The sequence below is a fragment of the Carassius carassius genome, chromosome 29, assembly GCF_963082965.1.
Source record: "Carassius carassius chromosome 29, fCarCar2.1, whole genome shotgun sequence".
NCBI classification, from domain to species: Eukaryota; Metazoa; Chordata; class Actinopteri; order Cypriniformes; family Cyprinidae; genus Carassius; species Carassius carassius.
In genome coordinates this window covers 5780227-5805020 of record NC_081783.1, presented here as the reverse complement: position 1 = coordinate 5805020, position 24794 = coordinate 5780227, and the positions used below count along the sequence as shown (strand labels likewise).

The 24794-nt window shown below is 40.9% G+C and overlaps 1 protein-coding gene across 5 annotated transcripts in view; it reads right to left on the bottom strand.

Moving 5' to 3' along the window:
- tenm2a (teneurin transmembrane protein 2a) overlaps positions 1-24794 on the bottom strand; it is a 397797-nt gene that overhangs the window by 129806 nt on the left and 243197 nt on the right. The window lies entirely within an intron of this gene.

Sequence of the window (24794 nt, the reverse complement as noted above, 5' to 3'; positions counted from 1 at the left end):
GCCACAGCCCAAGATGGCCGACTCAACGCCTGAGTCTCCAGACAAGGTGTCACCGACTCGCCAACATAGAGGGCGGAGGAGGAGGAGACAGGCGTCTACCGTTCCTCAAAGCCCAGAGGACGTTCCCGAGGCGGTGCCCGATGCTGTTCCGGAGGCCGAGGCGGTGCCCGATGCTGTTCCGGAGGCCGAGGCGGTGCCCGATGCTGTTCCGGAGGCCGAGGCGGTGCCCGATGCTGTTCCGGAGGCCGAGGCGGTGCCCGATGCTGTTCCGGAGGCCGAGGCGGTGCCCGATGCTGTTCCGGAGGCCGAGGCGGTGCACGATGCTGTTCCGGAGGCCGAGGCGGTGCACGATGCCGAGGCGGTGCCCGATGCTGTTCCGGAGGCCGAGGCGGTGCCCGATGCTGTTCCGGAGGCCGAGGCGGTGCCCGATGCGGTTCCGGAGGCCGAGGCTGTTCCGGAGGCCGAGGCGGGGCCGGAGGCCGAGGCGATGCCCGATGCTGTTCCGGAGGCCGAGGCGGTGCCCGATGCTGTTCCGGAGGCCGAGGCGGTGCCCGATGCCGAGGCGGTGCCCGATGCTTTTCCGGAGGCCGAGGCGGTGCCCGATGCTGTTCCGGAGGCCGAGGCGGTGCCCGAGGCGGTGCCCGATGCCGTTCCGGAGGCGGTGCCCGATGCCGTTCCGGAGGCGGTGCCCGATGCCGAGGCGGTGCCCGATGCTGTTCCGGAGGCCGAGGCGGTGCCCGATGCTGTTCCGGAGGCCGAGGCGGTGCCCGAGGCTGTTCCGGAGGCCGAGGCGGTGCCCGATGCTGTTCCGGAGGCCGAGGCGGTGCCCGATGCCGAGGTGGAGGCCGTTCCCGATGCGGTGTCCGAGGCCGTTCCCGATGCGGTGTCCGAGGCCGCTCCCGATGCGGTGTCCGAGGCCGCTCCCGATGCGGTGTCCGAGGCCGCTCCCGATGCGGTGCCCGAGACTGCTCCCGAGGCCGTGACCGAGGCAGTGCCCGAGTCCGTTCCAGAGGCGGTGCCCGAAGCCGAGGCGTCTCAAGTCTCCACAGGCAGTCCAGAGTCGAGTCAGGTTCCAGTTGACCCTCCAGAGGTGAGTCAGGGGCCAGTGAACTCTCCAGAGTCGAGTCAGGTGCCAGTGACCTCTCCAGAGTCAGGGCTAGTCACCGCTGATCCTCCGGAGTAAGGGCTAGTCACCGCTGGTCCTCCGGAGTCAGGGCCAGTCACCGCTGGTCCTCCGGAGTCAGGGCCAGTCACCGATGACCTTCCAGAGTCAGGGCCAGTCACCGATGACCTTCCAGAGTCAGGGCCAGTCACCGATGACCTTCCAGAGTCAGGGCCAGTCACCGTTGAACTTTCAGAGTCAAGTCAAGTCACTGGGTGGTCTGCTGCTCCGCCCTGTTGGACTCCGGCATCGACCACAGGGGTGTGGTGGTCATCTGCTCCACCCTGGAGGACTCTGGCCTTGACCACAAGGGTGTGGTGGTCTTCTGCTCCGCCCTGGGGGGCTTCCGCTCTGACCACATGGACGTGGTGGTCTTCTGCTCCGCCCTGGGGGGCTTCCGCTCTGACCACACGGATGTGGTGGTCTTCCGTTCCGCCCTGGGGGGCGTTTGCCCTGACCACACGGACGTGGCGGTCTTCTGCTCCGCCCTGGGGGGCTTCCGCTCCGACCACACGGACATGGTGGTCTTCTGCTCCGCCCTGGGGGGCTTCATGTTGTTTTTTCCTTTTGTTTTTGTGTTAATGTCTTTCCTTGTCCCTTTCTGTTAGTCTGGCCCTCTGTCCCTCCCCCTGAACCTCCTCCGGTCCTCCTCCCTCCTGGTCTTTCCGTGTTGTGTTTCATTCTGGTGCCTGTTCCCCATGTTTTTCTTTTCTGGCCCTCCGTCCCTCCCCCTGAGCCTCCACCTGTCCGCCTCCCTCCTGGTCTGTTTTGTGTCTGTCGTGGAGCGTCTGGGAGCCGCTCCGTAGAGGGGGGGTTCTGTCACAGTGTCTGGGTTGTGTCCCTGGGTTTCCACTAGATGTCCTCCTTTCTCACGGTATCTGTCACTTTATCACTTCCTGTCTCCTTATTTGGTCACCTTCCTCCTTGTTTAGTTAATTGATTGTTCCCCACCTGTCTCCTGTTTCCCCATCATCCTTTTGTGTAGTTATACCTGGTCTGTCTGAGTCTTAGTCACGGAGTCCTTGTTTAATGTTAAATGTTAATTCATGTCCGTCAATTCCTTGCCTTGCCTTGCCTTGCCTTGCCTTCTTGTTTATGTTATGTTTGGATTTACCGGTTTTGACCCTGCCTGGACTGTTTAACCCTTTGGATTTGCCCTTTAATAAAGTCACATACCTGCACTTGGTTCTCTCTCCTGTGTTCTCAGTAACACCGATCGTGACACACGGTCCATCGATCACAATCCGATCAAACTCCAATGGATATGATTGAATCCTGAACTATTTCCCACTGAAATGTTCTCTTCCGCTTAGAAATTACACATTACAGAATGACTGAATGTTGCTTCATGGTGTTTTTAAACATGACGAGTTAGCATAGAGCTCCCAAGCAACGTCTAAAACGTCTTAAAAAAAATAAAATAACATAAAAAAAACAACAGTGTGTGAACTGAACCTGTAATTGGCATTAATTACTAAATATTTAGCTGTTCTGTTGAATTTACTTTTATGGTGGAATCCATAGGATAGGTAAAAATTGATAGCCTGAATGCACTGTAAGTCGCTTTGGATAAAAGCGTCTGCTAAAATGCATAAATGTATTTAATTAATTAATTTATTTATAAATCAATAGAAAACAATATTTCATAATATTACTGTTTTTACTATTAAATAAATGCAGCTTTGGTAAACAGAGATGTATGAAAAACTAGAGCAGAGCAACATTGCAGTACAGTTTGTGACATCAAACATTGTGTGATGGTTGCTAATAAAGTCACCAGCCAAGTGGTGTTTCATCCATACGCCAAAGCCGCTTTTTACTTTCATTTGACATTTGATGAGAATTAACTTCGGACCGCGATCTCAAGTATTCATTCCCAGGGTAAGTTAAATCTATGAGCGCTTGAGTGTCCCAGGCCCTCTATCATTTCATCTCTCTCCATCCATCCCCCCATCTCTAACTGAGAAGCTGTATACAGAACTCTGATCACATTCAGCAAAGTAGCAGGATGAAAAAGCATCAGATTCTGAAAGACTCTTAGAGTACACAGCGCAGGAACTCATTCATCAATTATTCACGACTCGGGCAGAACATTCAGAGCTGGGATATCAAAGCTTCCTCCTGGTGTAAACGTCCCATGCACTTTGAAGAAAAGCAGAAATCAGTGCCCGTGGTTCCAGCCCTTATGTTTTCAAACGACAGAAACAGCAGTCGGTAATCAGATATGACACTTGAACCGCTGCAGATCTCCTGCGCGACTTTGAGAGAGTCTACTGCGTGTGACCTCTGGAGGAGAAGTGAGCAGAGGCAGACAGGTGGAGACAGAGCTGCATGGAGATTGTAGTTGTGTGTTGTGTACGTGTGTTGTGTTTGTCCCCGCAGAATGAACCAAGCCTCAATAGCAGGACCAGTACTGAAGAGCTCTCAGGAGTATCACTAAAAGCTCTAAAAGTGGAGAGAAAAAAGTGCACCAGGAGAGAAGAGCAAATGGAAGGAGTGCAAAAAGTGAAGGATGAAATAACGTCAGGTTTAGGGAAAGGAGAGAACATGGAAGATTATTCATCAAAGAATCCTGAAAAAAAAGTATCATAGGTTCCAAAAAAAAAAAAAAAAAAATTAAGCAACACACCAGTTTCCAGCACTGATAATAAATCAGTATGTTACAATGATTTCTGAAGGATCATGTGACACTGAAGACTGGAGTAATGATGGATATAAGCAAATCTCACAGGTGACCTATTTTGATCTCAAAAAAGTGAGCTGTCACTGAAAGGTGAGGAGTTTGCATCTATGTATGTGATGGCAAACATTCTTATGATCCTTCTGAAGTCATTCATGCAGATGTTGTACTCAATAAATATTTTATATGATCATCAACGTTGAAAATAGTGCTGTTTTATTGTTGTTGTTTCTTGAAGTTATATATTAAGACGATAGTCTTGAATGCCATTAAATTCTAATCAATTTAATGTGTCCTTCTTTAAAGAAAAAAACAAAACAAAAAAACACTAGGTAGCTAGCAGCTAGCAAAGCATGATGCTGACATCATAAGAAAAGCCAGGCTGCTCTCGGCCAATACAATTCCTCACTTCCAACTTTGAGACTTTGTTTGACTTTGAGATAAGTTGTGTGTAATTAATCCATTGATTAACACCAGTATGGGCACGGTAGTATTTGATTACTCTTTCTTCCGGCATTAATTAGAAAGTGATAGTACGCTGTGCTGAGAGTGATAAATATAGTTATTAAAATTTACAAGCGAAAACTGTGTTTAAGTCCTGATAACCCTTCTTTAAAGCTGGGTCACGAGGAAATAAAATCTAGTATTCCTTCTCATGCATTCAGACTGCATGACAGGCAAATCATAAAATACATGGATTTTAAAAGCCCCTGATTAAATTTTTAATACAACATCAGCTGAAAACAAGCTATGTGGTAAATAAATAGCATCAAAATTTCATGCAAAATAGCAATTCAGGAATGAGCATTTGCAGTGATTTAGGTTTAGAGGTGCTCGGAGGCTCAGTTCGGCATCAGACAGCAGAGCGTAAAAAGCATGTCGAAGTATCCGCTGCCAATTCCACTCCCTGACACACACTCCCTGAATGTGCTAGAACTAAACATCCCTTCAGCACTATTATGCTGTCAAGGCACAGCGTTCGTCTCTACGTGATAGTTTCTTCTCCAATCGCTTGTTTCCGACTTGTATTCAAGAGAGAGTGCCAGCGCTAAAACACCATGAGAATTTCATCTCCAGGATTTCCTTCTCCACCACTAACTAGTCTAACAATGACGGGAAGAAAGTCAACCTTGATCTACCGGTCTCCTTGGCGTTCTCATTAACGCTAGAGTTGGTGAAGGCCTGCTGCTGGATCTTTCCATCCCCACCCCACACCAGTCGTACTGATTATCCATGAGGCTACAGATTTCTCTCCTCCAGTCCGTCGTTCTAATTACCACCAGTATTCCACAACGGTGGACGAGCTGATGTGTAAACCACTCTCGTTTTCTGGCTTGCAGTCCTCCCTCTGCAAAGAATAATGATGAGACATTCCGAAACATCTACTCCGATGTAAAACAAGCCTGTTGCCTATTTCAGTAAGAGTAGAAATGTTTTCATTGGTCCAATTTTGATTCAGACTTAATTTGACTTTATAATTATTCTCAATTCAAAATCAATTTTTAGCAGCAGCTGAAATGAATTAACTCAATATTTTATTTATGAATAGTTTATTAATTATTTAAAATTGCAATTATGAATTTTGGTTGAGCAATCTAGAATCGCAATGGAAAGAAAGCATCCTTAAAGGAATAGTTTGCCCAAAAATGAAAATTTGCTTAAAATTGACTCACCTTCAGACCATCCGAGGTAAACATGAGCTTGTTTCTCAGTCTGAACAGTTTTGGATAAACTCAGCATTGCATCACTTGCTCACCAATGGATCCTCTGCAGTGAATGGGTGCCGTCACAATGAGAGTCCAAACAGCTGATAAAAGCTACAATAATCCACACAACTAATTATACTCTCCGGTCCATTATTAAATGTTGTGAAGTGAAAGCTGCATTTTCATAAGAATCAAATTCATCAAGATGTTTTAACCATTATATAAGTCCATAATTCATAATATTTTCTCCAGGTTCCTTTTGTCCTTTCACATAAAAAAATCACCAACATGTTTGTTTAAAACTGTTGGACTTGGACTGTTTCTGCTTGTTCTTGTTCTTTGCATATTTTGTGTTAACTTTTATTTTTATTTATTTATTAATTTGTTTTACCTGAAGAAAACAATATTATGGATATGTACTTGATGTAGCCTGATGCAATGGTTTTACATTAAACATCTTAATGGTGGATTACTTTGATGTTTTTACCAGCTGTTTGGACTCTCATTCTGACGGCACCCATTCACTGCAGAGGATCCATCGGTGAGCAAGTGATGCAATGTTATATTTCTCCAAATCTTTTCTGATGAAGAAACAAACCGATCTAGATCTTGGATTGTCCAAAGGCGAGTACGATTTGAGCAAATATTAATTTTTGTGTGAATTATTAACTATTTTCCTCAAACTCCAGGTCTGACCACACTGTGGTTCCGGCTCTTATGAGATGTTTACATCAAACTGACTAGGTACCATCACGACTAACATGTCACATTTATCTGGACTGTTAGTAGACCACCCCCTGCACTGATGGAGGTCATATATTAGGAATAGACCGAGCTTCATGTGGAGCAAGTAGACAAGCAGAAGTGGATGTGGTAAAACAAACAGGAGAGTTGCTGTCAGAACAGTTTAGTCTTGGCCTCAGATCAATAATCTATTTTCACACAGCCGGTGATGTCCTGTTTGTCTGGCTTACTCCTGTTTTCAGCTGACCCAGATGGAGAGAAGGCAAACACGTTCAAATGAGGCTCTCATCAAGTTTCTTAAACAGAAAACCACTTACAACAATAACAATACCTCTGCCTTTGACTTATTTAAGTTAACATGTATTTGCCATTTTGTTTTAGAAGAGCTAAAAGATCACTGACATTTCAAGATTTTCCTTTTTTGAAATGCTACCCGCTCCCTTGTTTCACTGTGTGGAGAACCAGAGGCAATAGAATTTAGATTTCAAATAGCCAGATTCCAGCGAATCCAAATTACTTCCCAGTTGCTGGCTCGACTCTTTTAGAGATCTTTGTTGTGCGCGTCTGAGATCAATATTTGGAGTTCTCCCATTGCAATCGGCTCTAATTGAGATCCGTAACAAAGCAGCGGCGTCTTCTGATTCCGTCACATTCATTTCCTGTCTCTCCATCTGCACAGAGAATTCAAATTACACCTGCTTTCACGTTGCTCTCACCTTCACTGCCACGTAATTGTTTCAAGAGCAAAGAGAGCACCTTGAGAGCCGAGGGGAGAGAAAGAAATAACTTAACAAACTTTACACCTCTGATTAGCAGCCAAACCGAGGTAACGAGATTTTTCCTTCTGTGAGGTAAATAAATAAAGCTGTGAGGCGCAATAAACTAATCTCATTTGGGTATGATTGACTACTCATGGACAAATCCTACCGTATATTATGACCCCCATTATTACACATATAATATCAGTTTTCTATTTGAATATATTTAAAATTATTCTTGTGATGTAAAGCTGATTTTTTTAGTATAATTTCTCCAGTCTTAGGTGTCACATGATCCTTCAGAAATCATTCTAATATGCTGATTTGCTGCTCAAGAAGCATTTCCTATTTTTATCAATGTTGAAAAACAGTTGTGCTGCTTTTTGTGGAAACTATCATACAGCTTTTCTTTAAGGATTAATTTTTAAGAGCAATATTTTTGCAACTTTATATGTCTTTACTGTCACTTTGGATAAATTCTAAGCATTCTTGCTGAATAAAAGTATTAATTTATTGATTAAAAAGTATATAAAAATACATTTTTATTCACCCCAAACTTTTGAACGGTAATGTATCTTGTCATTTTATATATATATATATATATATATATATATATATATATATATATATATATATATATATATATATATATTTAGACAGAAAATTTAATCTGAACCTATCAGAGATTTGGAAATTGAACTAAACATCAAAGTAACTGCATAGTGACACTAAAAACACTCTCAGAATGGCTTAACATCCATCCATCTGCTTAGCAACACCCTGGGACCCACCTGTCACACATGGCAATAACTTTTGTTTGGGAAAGTACCATTCATTTTCTTCAGATATAATACAGTAGGTTATTACCATTCTCAATTTCGGGGAAAAAGACAAAGACTTGGCTCAACATGTAATGTCTCAATCTGACAAGCGCTTTGGAAGCAGGACATCAACCTCTCTCTGAAGCAATCTCCATCCAGACATTCACACAAAATAGTTTGAACCAATTCTGATCTACTCTCCCTCAGGTTTAATAATGCACTCTCCACCGCCCAGCCTCTTCTCATCAGCCAGAGAAAAAGCGTTTTGGGCGCTGTAATTAATCAGACAAAATCTCTTTCTCTCGAAGGGCTCAGGTGAACGAAAAACATAATGACTAATTACAACATTTGCACAAAGATTGCAGGCGCTGTTTTGCAGGATTTCTGCCGCATTTGAAAGAAATAAAATCTTTGACAGCATTTGATAAAAAGCCGGTGCACCTTTTGAAGATCAAAAACACTTTCTATAGGTGTAATATCAGAAAGAGCAGTCTATTCCCATGAGGCCATTGAGCATCATCTTCAAACGGACTTCCTAATGACTGTAGAGAGTTCAGTACAGCAAGAGACGTCTGTTGTACTGCTGATCAGTAGCAACATGACTAGGCTCTAATGCGTTATCACAGCCTTGCATGGCTTGAGTCGGTGGGGAGGTAAAATGGAGCTTACGTGCAGACGGTTGCTCTTGTTTGACGGACTTGTGGCATATATCTATGAGCCCTGAAAACTACGCTCCAGGCGAACGGCTGCGGTCTAAAACACATGATCACGTATTCAGATGCAGTCTTCACAGGCTGAGAAATAGGACAGGAGAGTGAGCAGGTGTGTGCAGTAGAGACGCTCTGAGCATTAGCAATTCTCTCTGTTAGGAAGAGAAGAGAAACAGCGCCATTATGAAGCGATAGCCTGCCAATTACACTAGTTTACATGCTGCACAGCTCATCAATATATCGGGCGGCCATTAAGAGCTTTTCATCATGGCTAAACACCCATTCACAAAGCGTAAAAACAGACATAAATTTGGCTCCTTTAAATCATTGCGCTTACCGCTGATATGACAGGGCTAAAACCTGGATAAGGACCTTGAACAAGTAATGTGTGTGTCAGATAAACTGTTTCTTCTTTCAGATCTAATCAACGATAACACTGATTCTATCAGCCACCCCCTAGGGACGGCAGAAATGAGCTATTACACTAAAAATGGATACAAACCTTCACGATGCTTCATCTTTCACCACAGTTCTTCCATCCCACTCGCACATATACAGTCTATAGTACATGACCTATTAGGGCCTGGTTACAATCACAAGAGTCAGAACCGTGGTTAGTTGGCATGGAAACATTGCAGTCCACAAGAGCCCCATTTCTCAGAAAATTTCAACCGCACTATAACATGCCTTTCCTCAGAGAATTAAACATGCCAGTGGAGAGAATATTGATTCTAAAGGCCAGGCTGATATAAGTTATTGGTTTGTCAATCTTTCATTGTGAAGGTTGAATGTTTTATTAGTCTTTCTAAAGAAGCTTAATGAATTCAAAGAAAGAAAGACTAGTGGATTCAGTTTTAGTTCAGTGATATGGCTAATGGATCATGCTTTGCACCGTAGAAAGACTATTTTCTGCTTATTCTCTGACAATATAGATGTGTCATTTTGCCTAGTTTCTGCAGCTCTTCCTCAGACCACTCTGCTATTGAGGTCATACTTCTATAATATTCTCTTTAGGTTTTCAGAATATATATAGGTGAAAGACCAATCTATCTATCTATCTATCTATCTATCTATCTATCTATCTATCTATCTATCTACCTACCTACCTACCTACCTACCTACCTACCTACCTACCTACCTATCTATCTATCTATCTATCTATCTATCTATCTATCTATCTATCGGCTTAAACAGGCATAAATATATTTCACGAAAGCACTAGACTTGAATTTCCATTCAAAAACATCGAGTAGATGGGTGAACTACTCTTTTAACAGCATGCCAAGAAAACAAAGACAGATGACAGGACAGACAGAAAGAGGGATGAAAGGATGCCACAGAGTGTAAAATGTTAGGAATGAATATAAAGCGAGGGTCAATTTCTCAACTAATGACTCCTTGATTGCATGAGTGCAGTGTTGAATCTTCAAGGGTTTCGAAATCACCTCTCAAATCTGAGGGGAAGGCAAATTACAGAGCAGGACATCTCTCAGGCCATTTCTAGCAATGGAACAGACGCTCGAGGGAAATATAAAAATTGTGCACGTGTTTATATCAGTGTGTCTTTGTGGGGGAGAAAGACAACAATCACCGTCCACTTTACTGAGCTTTGCTAACCACTCTAGCACTTCACTAACCTTTTGACTTAGAGGCACCAAAAGAAAATACGGATTTATAGCTTTATCAGGCCACGTCAGACTGAGCCTGAGCTGTTAGAGGTGCTAAAAACAGCAACATCAACCCGTGTAAACAGTGTACTCAAGGAAAGGCCTTATCTTGAAGTATGTGTGGGGAAAGAGAGAGCAAGAGACGGAAAATGTGAATGAGAGGATGAGAGGAGAGGATGGGAGAAGAGTAATGATGTGGAGGGCAGGCCAGGCTGTGTTTAATGAGACAGAGGGAGAATGATTCATCCCCATCAGCAGACCAGCCTGCGATCGATGGCCACAGTCAGCCCAGAGCGCTAATGCCCCGAGCCTCCGCACTCACCCACATATTTACCACCCCGCCTCTTCTTCACTCATTTACTTTACACTATGAATGCATTTGAGTGTTTTTGTTTCCATTTATGAGTGTGTGTCCAGGATCGCATGGGGCGTACAGTGAAATTAAATATGGAAATAAAACAAATAACGGGCATAATATAATTAAATTCAGAATCAGTGCAGCCTCTATCTCGGCCATTGTCATGAAAAACAAACAAACTAATATTTCATAAATAGTTATTAGTAATATTTTCTTATAAATGTTGGATTTCTTTCATCCATTATCTTAATACTCATATTTCATATACAAAAGGTCTGTGCTTGTATTTTCTGTATAAATGCATTTATGCTGCTTGTGTGCATTAGAAAGTTTGTTTTTGCAGATTTGTGTGCCCCAAATGGAATATATCATCATAAGGCCATTTAATTTAATGGGTTAAATAAATGACTTTCTATATTGCCTAGAAAAGTGCATTTTATAATGAAATGCAGATTAGTGCAGCCTCTAAAACAGCAATTATCTTGACAAAGTATATAAAATGTGTTCAAAAAATAAATGTTAATGTGAAAAATACTTATTTAAAATGAAAATAAAATATATTATTTTTATTTTAAATAAAAAATGTATTTATAATTTATATGTGTGTGTGTGTATATGTATATGTATATGATGTACAGAATGTACTGAAAATGCTCTAAAGAACATTGAAGGCGAACATAAATGAGATGTACAGCTCTCTGCTTGCAGCGCGTCAGTCATGCTCATCAGGAAAGTGAGTGAAACACACACACAAACACACATTTTCATCAAATAATTTGACATTAAAAGTGGTTCACTTCCGCGATTTGGTACGATTACGTTCACATAAGCAGCGAACCGTACCAGAGTTTACATGAAGCGTACCCCAGACCACCGTTTTTAAGCGGACTCGGTTACGGTTCGCGTGTGCGCATCCGAGTACGGAAGACAGCGTTCACATCATCCAAACGAACCGAACTCTGACATCAATCGAACCCGGGTGCGCACCAAAAGTGCTAGTGTGAAAGCACCCTTATTGCTTCCACTCAAGCTCAAGATGCTCTTTGGATCAGTCTAAAATCATGCTGGCAAACATGAGCATCAGGTTTTATGTGCATCTCTGTCATTAAAGCAAAAGTGGGCCATTTCTCTACGACCCCTCATTCTTGTGCTCCCTGCTGGAGGAGAGGTGATCTAGAGAAGTCATGAAGCCTACCTGCAGGATTATACAGCATTACACTCTTAATCCTCCTGCCCACGTCCTCACCAAGAGACTGTGTGTGTGTGTGAGTGTGTGAGAGAGAGACAGATACATAGAGAGAGGAGAAGGATATGCAAATGATGGTGATATGCTTGCACCAAGGCAGATAAAACACGTCTACGGCTTGTGAAGCAGACGGTCGGGAAGACTACATAAAAACACACAGACACACACATACACTTAAAACACTACCACACAAACAATTCTGTACGGAAATGGCCCATGATGCATCTGTAGAAATGCAGGTCATGAATCAAATTCATGGTATTACAGGGACATGTATGAGCTGTAGAATTCCAGACACTCATATCAAATAGATTCTGTCTGACAGTTTGATTTCCTGTGTAATATAGAGCACGACTGCTGACGGCTTCGCTCATTAGCATTCCATAACAATAACTCTCTGATCTCTCTGAATGGAAAACACAAGCTCTCAAGATTTCTGTTAAAAGTCAACATGAAAGAGCATTTACAACCCATTTTACTAACATAATGTGATGCACAGTGATGTGTGTGGGAGAAAAAAAGCATGGTGGGACTGTATCCATCAGGAATTAATTGGATCATAAAAAGAGTGTTTCTCTAATCAGTGTCAACCTAAATTGCACATAACCAGAACTGTTTCATTCCTGCTCTGTCAAAAAAAAAAAAAACTATTTTCAGAAAATCCAAAGCTCCAATAATCAAGTATAATGCTGCACATGCAATATATATACGCACATGCTGAATATTAATGAATAATGATCTTGCATGTAGGCATGTGAGTGGTTACAGTTACAGAGACAAAGTAGGAAAACACAGATTAAATCCCATTATAGAAATGCTAATAAAGGTATTTTTACATTAAAATGCATAAATACATTTCATTTTCCAAACATTTGTCTGCCAGAAACAAAATGTTAATAAATATTAAATAATTTGAAACATGTTAACCTCATTACTTGTTTGTGTACCACTTTTTTTTTTTTCTCAATTGAGCATCTGGCCAATTGGTTTCCCACCAGTTGCAAATGTAATCAAGAATAAACTACACACTTTTACTGACTTCTTTTTAGGAAATGCATGCAATTAGTTTTGCTAGCCAATCCAAAAAGTAAAATGCATATACTCATTTAACTGTGAAATACCAATAAGTGGCCCAAAAATCCTATAAAGCTATTTTGGTAAGTAGTAAGTAAATCAATCAATAAATAATTGACATGCCACACCTCTGGTTCAAAAGAAGATGCTGGTCAAGCAACTGTTCACACACAGGTCTGAGATCAGCCATCACAGCCGCTCCTAATCAAAGCCGGAGAGCTGCACTCCTGCATGGAGCCAGTGGGAAGCAGCTCTGCCCAAATCCATGTCTCAGCGAGCTGGACTGCACTTCCTCTGGCTTTGACAGCACTTACCAGCAGGGCGGCTCACAGCGAGGCCACCGTAACACACACAGTGAATGCATAGACATGGCAGAACTTTAGTAGATGGTGTGTGCACAGGCCGTAATGTGGCCAGCGGGATTTTGAGCCATCACAATAGCAGAGGAAGAGAGTTTCTTCCAGAGAAACTCGCAAGGCTCAGGCCTCTGCTTCTACCCATTGATCTGTTTGAAATTCAAAGCCCTGCCATTGACAAACTGAAAACTCGGGACACAAGCCCCACAGACCGGCTCCTGGGAGGACAGAGCGCAGAAAGGAAATTGTCCCCTTCCCCCTCCGCAGCACTTAAAGGATTTTCTTCCTTTTTTGTGTGTGTTGATATTCGATAAGCCTTTGCGCCATCTGTGCCCACACCTGCCAGGTTTAAGAGAGTAAGGTGGCGCGAGAACGTATCTGAGATCCACAGGAAACATCACTCTGAAAACAAAGCCCTCGTATCCAGCGAGTTCCTATAGCGGGATGTGCTTATTGAATGTGACGGAGGCATACGACTGGGGGCTTAGCGTGTGAATGAATCTACGGACACACCTGTTAATGCAGTGTGCCAGTATGTGTGTGGCTGTTTGCAGGGGCAGGTGTACTGGCGTGTGCTGCTGAGAGAATTGGCAATGAATGGAGCGGATGGCAGATCAATACCAATCTGGAGTCAGCGCAAGGAATGCTAATAGCACGCTTCTTTGGCGGCACAAGGCCAAGAGCCACCCCCACATTATCTTTGTGCAATCCACATGCTGAATGAGGATAAATGCAAGTAGACGCATGAACATGCACTTGCAAATCATACACAGGTACATACTGTACATAAATATATTAGTATCATCAAAATACTATTACAGTTTTCATTGAAATTTTGAATGTTTTCATTTTAATATTAAAGTGATTTTGTTGTGTTTTTGTCATTTTAGTAGTTTTGTAGGTAACACTTTATTTTAGGGCCTCTTAACTAATTGCTTATTTGCAAACCTTTTTCTAGAATATTAGCCATTTATTAGTACTAATTAAGCACATATTAATACATATTAATAATTAACTTATTCTACATTCTACACTTAAAAACTACACTACTTAATATTAATAAGCAACAAATTAGGAATTTATTGAGGGAAAAGTCATAGTTAATAGTGAATAAGTGTTCCCTATTATAAAGTGTAAACTGTACGTGCAAAAATTTTATTAATTTTATTACAGTTGTAATTATTTTAGTACATTAAGACAAATTAAATACGAATAATAAATGTTGGCTTGACAACTAGCTGAATCATAAAAATAAATAATAATAATTCAGTAAATATTCCAAGCAACATTTTTTTTATGTGGTTTTGATTTTAGTTTTAATTAATAACCCTGAAGTATATGTATGTAAGTATGACTGGTGCTTCTGACTGAAGTTTAATTAGTTAAAATAAGCAGTTGTGCTTAAAAAAATGTTGTGTAAACAGTTGTGCTGCCTAATTTTATATATATATATATATATATATATATATATATATATATATATATATATATATAGACATATATATATATAGACATACATACATACACACACACACACACACACACACAGATTCAGTATAAGTAAATAAATAAATAAATAAATAGATAGATAAGAACAGCGTTTAATTTAAATATTTTGTAACATCATTAATGTCTTTGTTAATTTTGATCAATCAATTTAATACACACATGCTCAAAAATAGTATTTACTGTGTCAGAAACAGACTTCCACATATGTATGTATGTATATACATATACATTTACATACTGTACATACATCCACATTTTTATAGATTTGAGGAGATTCGAAAATATTTTTTAATGGACATTTTCTTTTAAATGTTAGTTCAGTGTTAGTCAAATGTTAGTTCCTCACTATCATTGTATACAGCCAACTTTTATTTATTGATATGAATGACATAATGCAGTTACGCCTAAGAAAATCTCCAGCAAATGCATCTGAGCGAGCGATTGTATGCCAGTGCGAATGAAATGACAGATGTGCTCAGTGTTGAGAGGTGGCGTCACTGGGTGATCAAGAATGATGGATGAAAACGCCACACTGCCCTCTCGTCTCCAAGCCTCTTTGCCCATTTAACTGACTGCCGTTCCTCAGAGCCAAACACACACAGATGCAGGGGGCTGGATTTCATGCTGTTATTATCCCCAAGGCAAGGTCACATTGCCGTCGCCCCTCTCCCCATCATTAACATCTGCTCAGATAATAGCTCAATACACAATTTTACACAGATCTCCTTTCTCAGGCATCTGTCTCGTGAAAACACACACACAAACACATGTATACATAGGGGCGCAAGACTCTGAGGCATAAACTGTCTCTCATGTCAATCTCTTTATGACAAATGGCCTAAAATCTATTTCCCAAATTCTGCGCTCATTCACACATCCTTTCTCATCCATGTGACCTTTCTCGCAAGCCGCTCAATCCTTCTGACAGTCAAACCCGAATCTTGCGCGCATCATAGCCACATAAGGATGTCGATCTCAGGAAGTGGAGGGCAAACAAGCGTTAGCGACTAACCCCCTCCCGCTCCTGCTGAAGACAGGGTGGGAACGGCTTCGGCTGAGTGTCATTTTCACCTGCGCTTGCGTTCAGGTGTGTCTTCTCAAGTTTAGGTTCAGGTGAGCTTGGCGTTCGCTCACGTCTGGGTGAGGAGACGTGCTGCTGACAGCTGGCTCTAACCGAAGTTCTCGCTCTCATTGCAGAGAGCGATCTTTAGGTCGTTGTGCACTGACAGCCAAGCTGTCACACGTCGTCAAGGGCTCCAAGAGGCTTTCTTTATGCAGGCGTGACAGCACTAGCTACCTGAATAGCCACACAAAATGCATAATGAGTGTTGGCCAGGGGGCTTTGTTCCTCTTGGCACCAGGGGACCGCTGTGCTACTGAGTCTCGTGGCCCCGAGAGACTTTATATATTTGGAACACAGCAGGAGTTTAATATATGACAATGAGCAATTGCACCACCAGATTACATCACCCGTTAACAGCACAGGGGACAGGAGGAGAGATATTAGGTGAAGGAGACAGAGGGTCCACGGGACACGGGGAGGTGTAGAAATGCTGGTTTGTGAGATGCTTAGCTGGTTCACATGCGGCAGCAGCGCTCGAGCGAGCAGCCAGGGAAGTGATGCGTGAAACTGGCCAGCTTGCCAGACAGTCAAACACACACACACACACACACACACACACATAGAGACACAATCAGCGGCCAAATTACTGCAGAGAAAATGAATACCTCCATCCATCCATAGCAACAGGCCAGGCCCACTAAACACACATACTTAAAACACACACACTCATAACACATTAATATCGACATGCCTAATCAAATAAACACACACTAGGGCTGGAAGGTATGGCCATTTATTCCATGAGACACAACAAATGTGCCAGTTGTCAGATGTTTTGCTATACTGTTAATGTTGCAGTAGATATATTTGTTGATGTTAGTGGGATGGGTGCATTTATTTTTACTGTACATGTAATACTTAGGATGACTGAGAAACAATGTGAATATACACAGCCAGACATGTCACAAGGCGAGAACACTGCAAAAAATGATTTTCTTCGTTTTTTTTTTGTTTTACTTGTTTTCAGCCAACATATCAAAAAAATTCTTAAATCAAGAAATATTTTCTAGACAATTAAAATTATTCTCTTGTTTAAAAAAAAAAGTGAGTTTTTGCTTAGAACAAGCTAAAAAAATCTACCAATGGGGTAAGCAAAATCATTTTATTTCAAACAGATAAGATTATTTTGTTACCCCATTGGCAGATTATTATTTATTTATTTATTTTTTCAGGAAAAAACTCACTGAAAACAAAACGATAATTTTTTACTTGTCTAGAAACCCCTTCTTGATATTTAGATATTTTGGTTGGAAGCAAGACAAAAAATCTAATGAGAAATTTATTTTACAATACCAAGTCTACACTGTTTTAGTTTTTGTTTTACTGCAGAATTTTTTATTTTACCTCAAGTGTTATGTAATGTGAATGTGAAATGTGTTTTAGCACTGTTGACATTTTATTACATTACATGAATAATCTTTTGGTTTGTGTCTATCGATTCCCAAATGAAAAAGAACGCAAATAAAATAAGAAAAAAACGCACAAAACAGGCATTTCCTTATGCAGTAAATACCTTGTATAAAGCATTTCTATAAGAAAAAGGAACATGCAAAAAGTCAGTCTAATAGTTTTTCTTTTGAAGGAACATTTATATCAGGCTTCTATGAAAAAAAAATCATGGGATATTTTTGAAAATTAGCCATTTAATAATTGACTAATAACCATCTCATTGCCATTGAAGTGAAATTATTTAACCTAAACATTGGAGTCTGAAAATGTCCCTTTCTTCTCTGCACATCTGTGAAATTGCTGCACACTTTGAGGAAGTAACAGGTGAACCGATGATGGGTTTAAACACTCAAATCTCGAGATTGTCTCTCCAAGGCTTTGCCGTGCTAATTTTTCCCTCATTCATCTGGCTGTAACAGCACCTGATTACAGAAGAACAAATGCTGTTTACAGCAGTTGGCCGTGTCTGCTGTGTGTGTCACAAAGGGATATTAGGCGGTTGAGTTTAACTGAGCTAATTATTCAACTGTCAAGTCACCTCACTTGACTGTGAATTCAACATATGAATCAACTGCACATTTACAATGTTCCATTATGTGGGCAGAGGGAGCGTTTCATATGGCATTTCAGCCATTTAATATTCAAGTGTTAGAGACTAATCACACAGTTTTTATTGTGAAGTACATAATGTTGACAGGCTCTAAACATATTTGCCTTACAATAGTTTACTTAATACTGAACACTCTTAATACTTATATCACAGGCTCTTGATTTCTCTTCATCTAGTTCATAACACAAACTGAATAGAAGAAGAGAGAAAAGAACACAAGAAACAGAAAAAAGAGGCAACACAAACTGAAATGGAAATATAAAGCGTATCAAAACAAAATAAGAGAAGACCAGTTAATTTAAAAATGAGAGAAGCGAAAAATACACGGTAAATGAGACAAGAGAAGAGACAAAATGAGACAAAGCAAGCAAGACAAAGAAAAAAGTGAAGAAGCACGTTTCAAAACAAGGAGTAAACAACATGAGACAAAATTAAGCAAGACAGAGAGAAGACGGAAAAGAAGACAACAGAAATTTGACAGAACAGATAAGACAAGTTCAGAGAAAGAAGAGATGAGACAAATTAAAATGAGTTAAGAAAAGAAAAGGTTAGACAATAAAAATTCAGAAAGGAGGCCATTTGAGACTAAATAAGACAAGAGGAGACAATAAAAGAGACAAACCAAAATGAGACAAAAATAAACAAGAGAAGATAAATGTGGGCAACGTGATACAAAATGAAACAAGGCAAGATCATACAGGAAGAAAAAAAGGATCAGTGAAGATTTGAGACAAGGCAAACTGAGATGAGAAGAGGTAAGTTGAAAAAGAAAGTTGCATCAAGTTTTGAGATAAAACATGAGAAAATGAAATGAGACGAGACAGGAAATGGGACAAGAAAAGAGACAAGAAGAGAAAGTACGAGAAGGGAAAGGATGAGAAGAAATGCACACACAAAATGCACACACAAAAATCACATTCTCCCCCTCTCCCTCTCGTTCTCAGTTTCAGTTTAATGTGTTTTATTGGCATGATAAGTAATTGTGAATTGGTACTGCCAAAGCATTAGCAGCTTAGCTGCATATCTGCATTCTCCCTTTCTGCTGCTGATGCTGGGACGTCTGATTTACAACACCACTTGTCCTCCATCCACCCAGACAGCTCCACAGAGACACAGGAGGCTGGATTCTATCTCCCAATGACCTTCATTGTGAAGGACAGAGCGCTAGAGAGGTGCAAAAAGGCAAAATGCATAATCTACAAAAAACAAAAAATGCTTTAAAGTGTGATTGAGAACGTACCACCCTCACAGATCGGCCCAAAAGTGTTAGGAGCCCAAGTAGATCAGTCACCCCCTCACTGCAACAACTCTGGCACAAACCAAATGGAAGAGCAGCGGAAGTTAATAGAAAGTGTTGAAGAATGAGTAAATGTGTGAAGAGGGCTGACAGAGTGAAGGAGTGAGGCTGCAAAAACAGCATGTGCCATGGAGGAGCCGAGGGAGAACTAGCTACAGAGGATGTGATTAAGTTGTAAATACTGTCAGCGTAAAGGTCAATCACTGAGTTTACAGCCGTCGGTTGATCGAGAAAGAGGCCGAGATGAGAAAGAGACGGAGCGAGCGAGCGAGAAAACGAGAGAAGACGTGTGGGCTTCGTGTTGCTGAGATGGAAATCAAGCAGCACCCACATCACACAGAGCTTTACAACCATCTGCTCACACACATGCTTAATGGCGCACCCATGACACACATGAACACGCATCCTTTCAAGAGCTCCGCGTGCAAGCCCACGGGGACTTTATCAAGCTGCCCCATTAGGGATGTGCAAAATGACATATTTTCATAAACCACTATTCTGCAGGTTCTCTAAACAACTTGATGACCTTATGGAAGCCCTGCATTATTATACTGATCACACAAGACTAGTGTTCTAGTGTTCAAAAACAGCTGGACAGACTACAAGTGAATGGAACAGCTGTCTCAATACGTGTTTTTTTTGACTATTCTTAATATCAAAGTAAAAAATGCAACTGTAATTTGTATGCACTGGACAAATAAATACAAATAGTTACTAACAGCAAAAAGACTACCGTTCAAAAGCTAGTGTTCAGTAAGATTGTTTCGTATTCTTGAAATGTGTTGCTTATGCTCACTCAAGGCTGCATTTATTTTTAAAATACAGTACAATAAGTAATATTGTAAAATATTATTATAACTTAAAATAACTGGTTTCTATTTAAATACACTAAAATGTACCTATGATGGCAAAGTACCTATGATGGCTGAATATTTCGCAGCCATTACTGGAGTCTTCAGCGTCACACAATCCTTCAGTAATGATTCTAATATGCTGATTTATTAGTCAAGAAACATTACTTAATATTATCAATAATGAAAACAGCTTTTTTTTTTGTGGAAACTTTGATTAACTTGTTATTATATATACAGAATATACTGTGCCCTCCATAAGTATTGGAACAGTAAAGACAAAATTGCTTTCACTGCTTTGGAGTCAAGACATTTGCAAATATGATTTAAAGATGAATATGCGATAAAACTACATAAATGTCATATGTTATTATTAGGTCTTTTGACACATACATGTTTTACCAAATAAAAAGGACAGCACAGAAATAGTTCATCCCACTGTTTGATGTGAGCATACATTTTGAAAGAGTTGAATTTAAGGCAGATGTAAAAGATTAAAAGCTAACATTTAGTTGCAGATCCCTTGCATGCAATCAGAGCAGAGTCTGCAAACCATAGACATCACCAGACTCTTGGGTCTTTTGCTTTGAAATGCTTTTCCCCGGACTTAAATGCAGCCAAATCCAACTATTGCTTGATTTGGGGAGTTTCTGTTTTCTGTCTCCTCTTCAGCTGGTGAAATTAATGTTCAATCGGATTTAAATCTGGAGATTGATTTGGGCAAACGAAGACTTTACATTTCTTTGCCCTGATAAAGTCTTTGACTGAACAGGCAGGGTGTTTTGGGTCATTGTCCTGATCCAATATGAAGTGCTTTCTAATGAGTTTGGTGGCATTTTCTTGAATATTGGTAGCCAAGATGATTTTGTACCCTTTCAAATTAATTTTGCTACTGTCATCATACATTGAGCCATCATCAAAATGAAGAGGTCCTAATCTAGAAAGAAGTTCCCAATTTGCTCCACATTTTTGCTTTCCAATCACTTAGATAAAGGTTCATCTTTGTCTCATCGGTCCATGAACTCAGTTCCAAAACTCTAATCTATCACATTTGTGAAGAATCTTGGCTTTCTATTTTTGGTGCTGATCAGAGGATTGCATCTTGCTGTGTAGCTTCTGCGGACAGTAGATTGTTAGAGCATCACCCCAGCTTTCTGGAGGTTGCTGGTGATTTTACAGACATGTATTTTAGGGTTCATTTTCACAGCTTTTATGTTTTGTCTGTCATCAACCACTGTTGTTTTTCTCAGCTGATCAGGTCGTTGTTGGTTGCTAATGTCTCCGGTAGTTTCCAAACTCTTGATTTCTCCATGCCCCCTTGTTTTTCCTATAGTTCTAATTGACTTCCTCTTTTCTTTTATCATCCAAATTGCTTGTTTTTCTTTCAGAGTCGTCTTCCTCATCTTCATCCTGATTTGTCTGTTTCATCATTGAATGCAAGACTTAGAATGCAGAAGCAATGAATATAACTGATAAGACACATTCCCTGATTTTAATATCTGAAGAATTAATGCATTAGGACACAGATGAACACTTAGAAAGACCTGTGAGGCAACTGTTCCAATACTAATGCTCACATCAGATAGTGAGATGAAACTCTAAAAGTGCTGATCTTGTTAGCTGGTATAACATCTTTGTGTTGAATCACCCAATAATAAAATGTAACATTAAGTAGTTTTGTCTCATAATCATATTTACAGTTTTTTTTTTTTTTACTCCACAGCAAACAGAACAATTCTGTCTTTACTGTTCCAATACTTATGGAGGGCAATGTATTTAATTTAATTATCTTTAATTAATTATTAAATAATTTCATAGTCTATTCTAATAATAGGAAAATCACTTACAGTGGCTGGTTTGATTCAACACAAAGATGTTTTTTGTTTTGTTTAGTAGGGAAGTCGTGGCCTAATGGTTAGAGTGTCGGACTCCCAATCAAAAGGTTGTGAGTTCGAGTCCCGGGCCGGCAGGAATTGTGGGTGGGGGGAGTGCATGTACAGTTCTCTCTCCACCTTCAATACCACGACTTAGGTGCCCTTGAGCAAGGCATCGAACCCCCAACTGCTCCCCGGGCGCCGCAGCATAAATGGCTGCCCACTGCTCCGGGTGTGTGCTCACAGTGTGTGTGTGTGTGTGTGTGTGTGTTCACTGCTCTGTGTGTGTGCATTTCGGATGGGTTAAATGCAGAGCACAAATTCTGAGTATGGGTCACCATACTTGGCTGAATGTCACTTCACTTTAAGGTTAGAAAGCAATTTTTTTATTAGACAAGTAGTATTTTGATAGCTAAAGAAATGTTTCTTTAAAGCGAATGAATTTAAGGACGACTTTTGACTGCACAGCATGCTGAAATCTTTCTCATCTTTCTAAAATCCTCTTAGTAAATTTTTTTCTCCTAATTTAACCCATTAGCACCTTAAATCTAAAATTTAACTTCTGCTACAGTGACACGTGACGAGCACTATAGAAAGAGCAGAGTTGAACCAACACTAAAGAGCTTCTCGATTTTCACACATCTGTGTCAACACAAAAGCCCAGGAAGTGCTGATGCTGTGCTCTGAGGTTAAACGAGCTTTGTCTCGCCCACCTGCGCTGCTGGTGCCTGCTTGAGTTCGCATGCAGTACCTCAAGTCTCCAGCAGGAGGGGATGGAGTCTGAGTAAACGGAGAGCAGAGAGAGCGGGAGGATGTCAAACGGAGCTGGAAACCAGAGGAGGGAAAATGACAGAATATATTTTTGCTCTAGAATTGAGATTTTTCTGATGGCTTTGGTGGGGGGTGAGCTTTTTAGAGGCACAGGTGTGCAGGGAGGTCTGTCGACCGCCAGGCGTGCAGCTGAGTGCAGGAGTCTTGTACGCTGTCTCCTCTCCTCTCCTCTTTTCTCCTCTTCACAAGCCTCCCAGCATGCCCTGCATGTGTGCAAGGCCTCAGGGAAAAGGAATGACCAGAATTGATAGCGAAGACCACTCAGATGCACACATACACATCTTATCTACACATCAGTTGTAGGTATGCATATTTACATAAGCTAGACATCATATTTAACAGTACAAAATGACACACATTGCATGTTAATTCTCTGACTTGTCGTGGCTTGATTCTCCACAGAGAGTTTCTATCAATATGTGGCGTTGTTAGAGAGCAAGCGGCTCCGTTTACACCTTGGACCTTGTAAATGAAAAATCGCCACCGATCGCAACAATAATAGAATTTGTTCCTTACCTTTCCTCCACACTAATGAGATGCTAATGAGAGCCCTGGGCGGCAGGGTTAATAGAATCCATATTTTCAATTAAAATCTCCCTCTCTCTCTATTCCTGATGGACAGCGTCCTCGTCACCACAAACAGGCCCCAACTCGGCGAGGTAAACAGAGCCAATTAAGTTTCACCATCTCTTGATCACTCTATCAATCTCACAGTTCGTTTTGTGTGATCAAATGAGCTGTCATCAGGCATATGGCTCCACATCAGGCCCAGGGTCCATTAAACTAGCTCACTATAGGAGAAAAGAGATAGAAAGCGAGGGAACACTTAATCCACTCTTGCTTCCCTTCAAAGCCGAGATTCTGTCTTTAAATCTACATCACCTTCAGTGTGTGTGGTTTGCTGAGGTCAGCTGTGTGAATGTGTGTGCCATTGGTCTGAAAATCCCCAAAATGTGCTGTTATCAGTTCAGTCCGGCCTAGAAGTGATTTAGGGGTCTTGATCAGAGGCTACTTAGTGCTTTGTAACTACATGTCGCCATCACTGATTGTGTATTCAACAAAACGCGCACATTTACACTCAAAAGAGCATACTGGGGTAAATTAAATTGTATCTAACACAAGGTCTCGTATTTTTATCTTTTCACCCTTTCATTCTCTTTCTCGCACTATTCTTCACCTCTCTAGTCAGGTCTGTTTACACGAATCTCTAAGGCACATATGGTGCATGAACGAAAGGATATACAAGCCAAGTGAGCTTTCGCACATATGACTGTTTCTGAAGGGAACAAAGAAAATAAAGAATAAAATATGAGTGGGAGATTTTTTACATTTCGTTTCCTTTTGTTCTGCACATTTAAGATAATTGTGGGAAAAAATACAAATTAAAAATGAATTATTAAATGGATAACAATTACACAATCTGGTCAGGTATGAGAAGAAACATCATGGTTTTCACACACGTCAAGGTTTCACACACTGTTAACGACCAATGACATTTCATCACATCTTAACGGTCACCATGAGAACTTGAGATCTAACCCGAATACTAAATCAGACCAATAGCACAAGACCAATATTTCTCAAGCTCACCAAACATCTCACTTATGGCTACTAGCAGCCACAATTGAGATGCCAGTTTCAGTTAGAGAGCTGTAAACAAACTGTCTCAGGCGTTCCCACCCTGAAAATTGTTGGGCTTTAACCTAAAAATCATTAAAACGCAGTCAAAACAGACTTAATTCCTAATTTACTTCGCAATTCCCTGAAGACATAGCACCACCCCTCCTCCCCCCACCCAAACATTTATCAATTACTCAGCAACAATGTTCCCTCAACAAAGTGCTCACATTGTTTTTTTTACAATAAAATGCAAATTTGATCAAATTTGGCAATTTAGTCCATTTACTCTGGGAGGTAAATTAGGGCTAAACTGCAGGCTTGTAAATATTGAAACTAGCACATGCATGA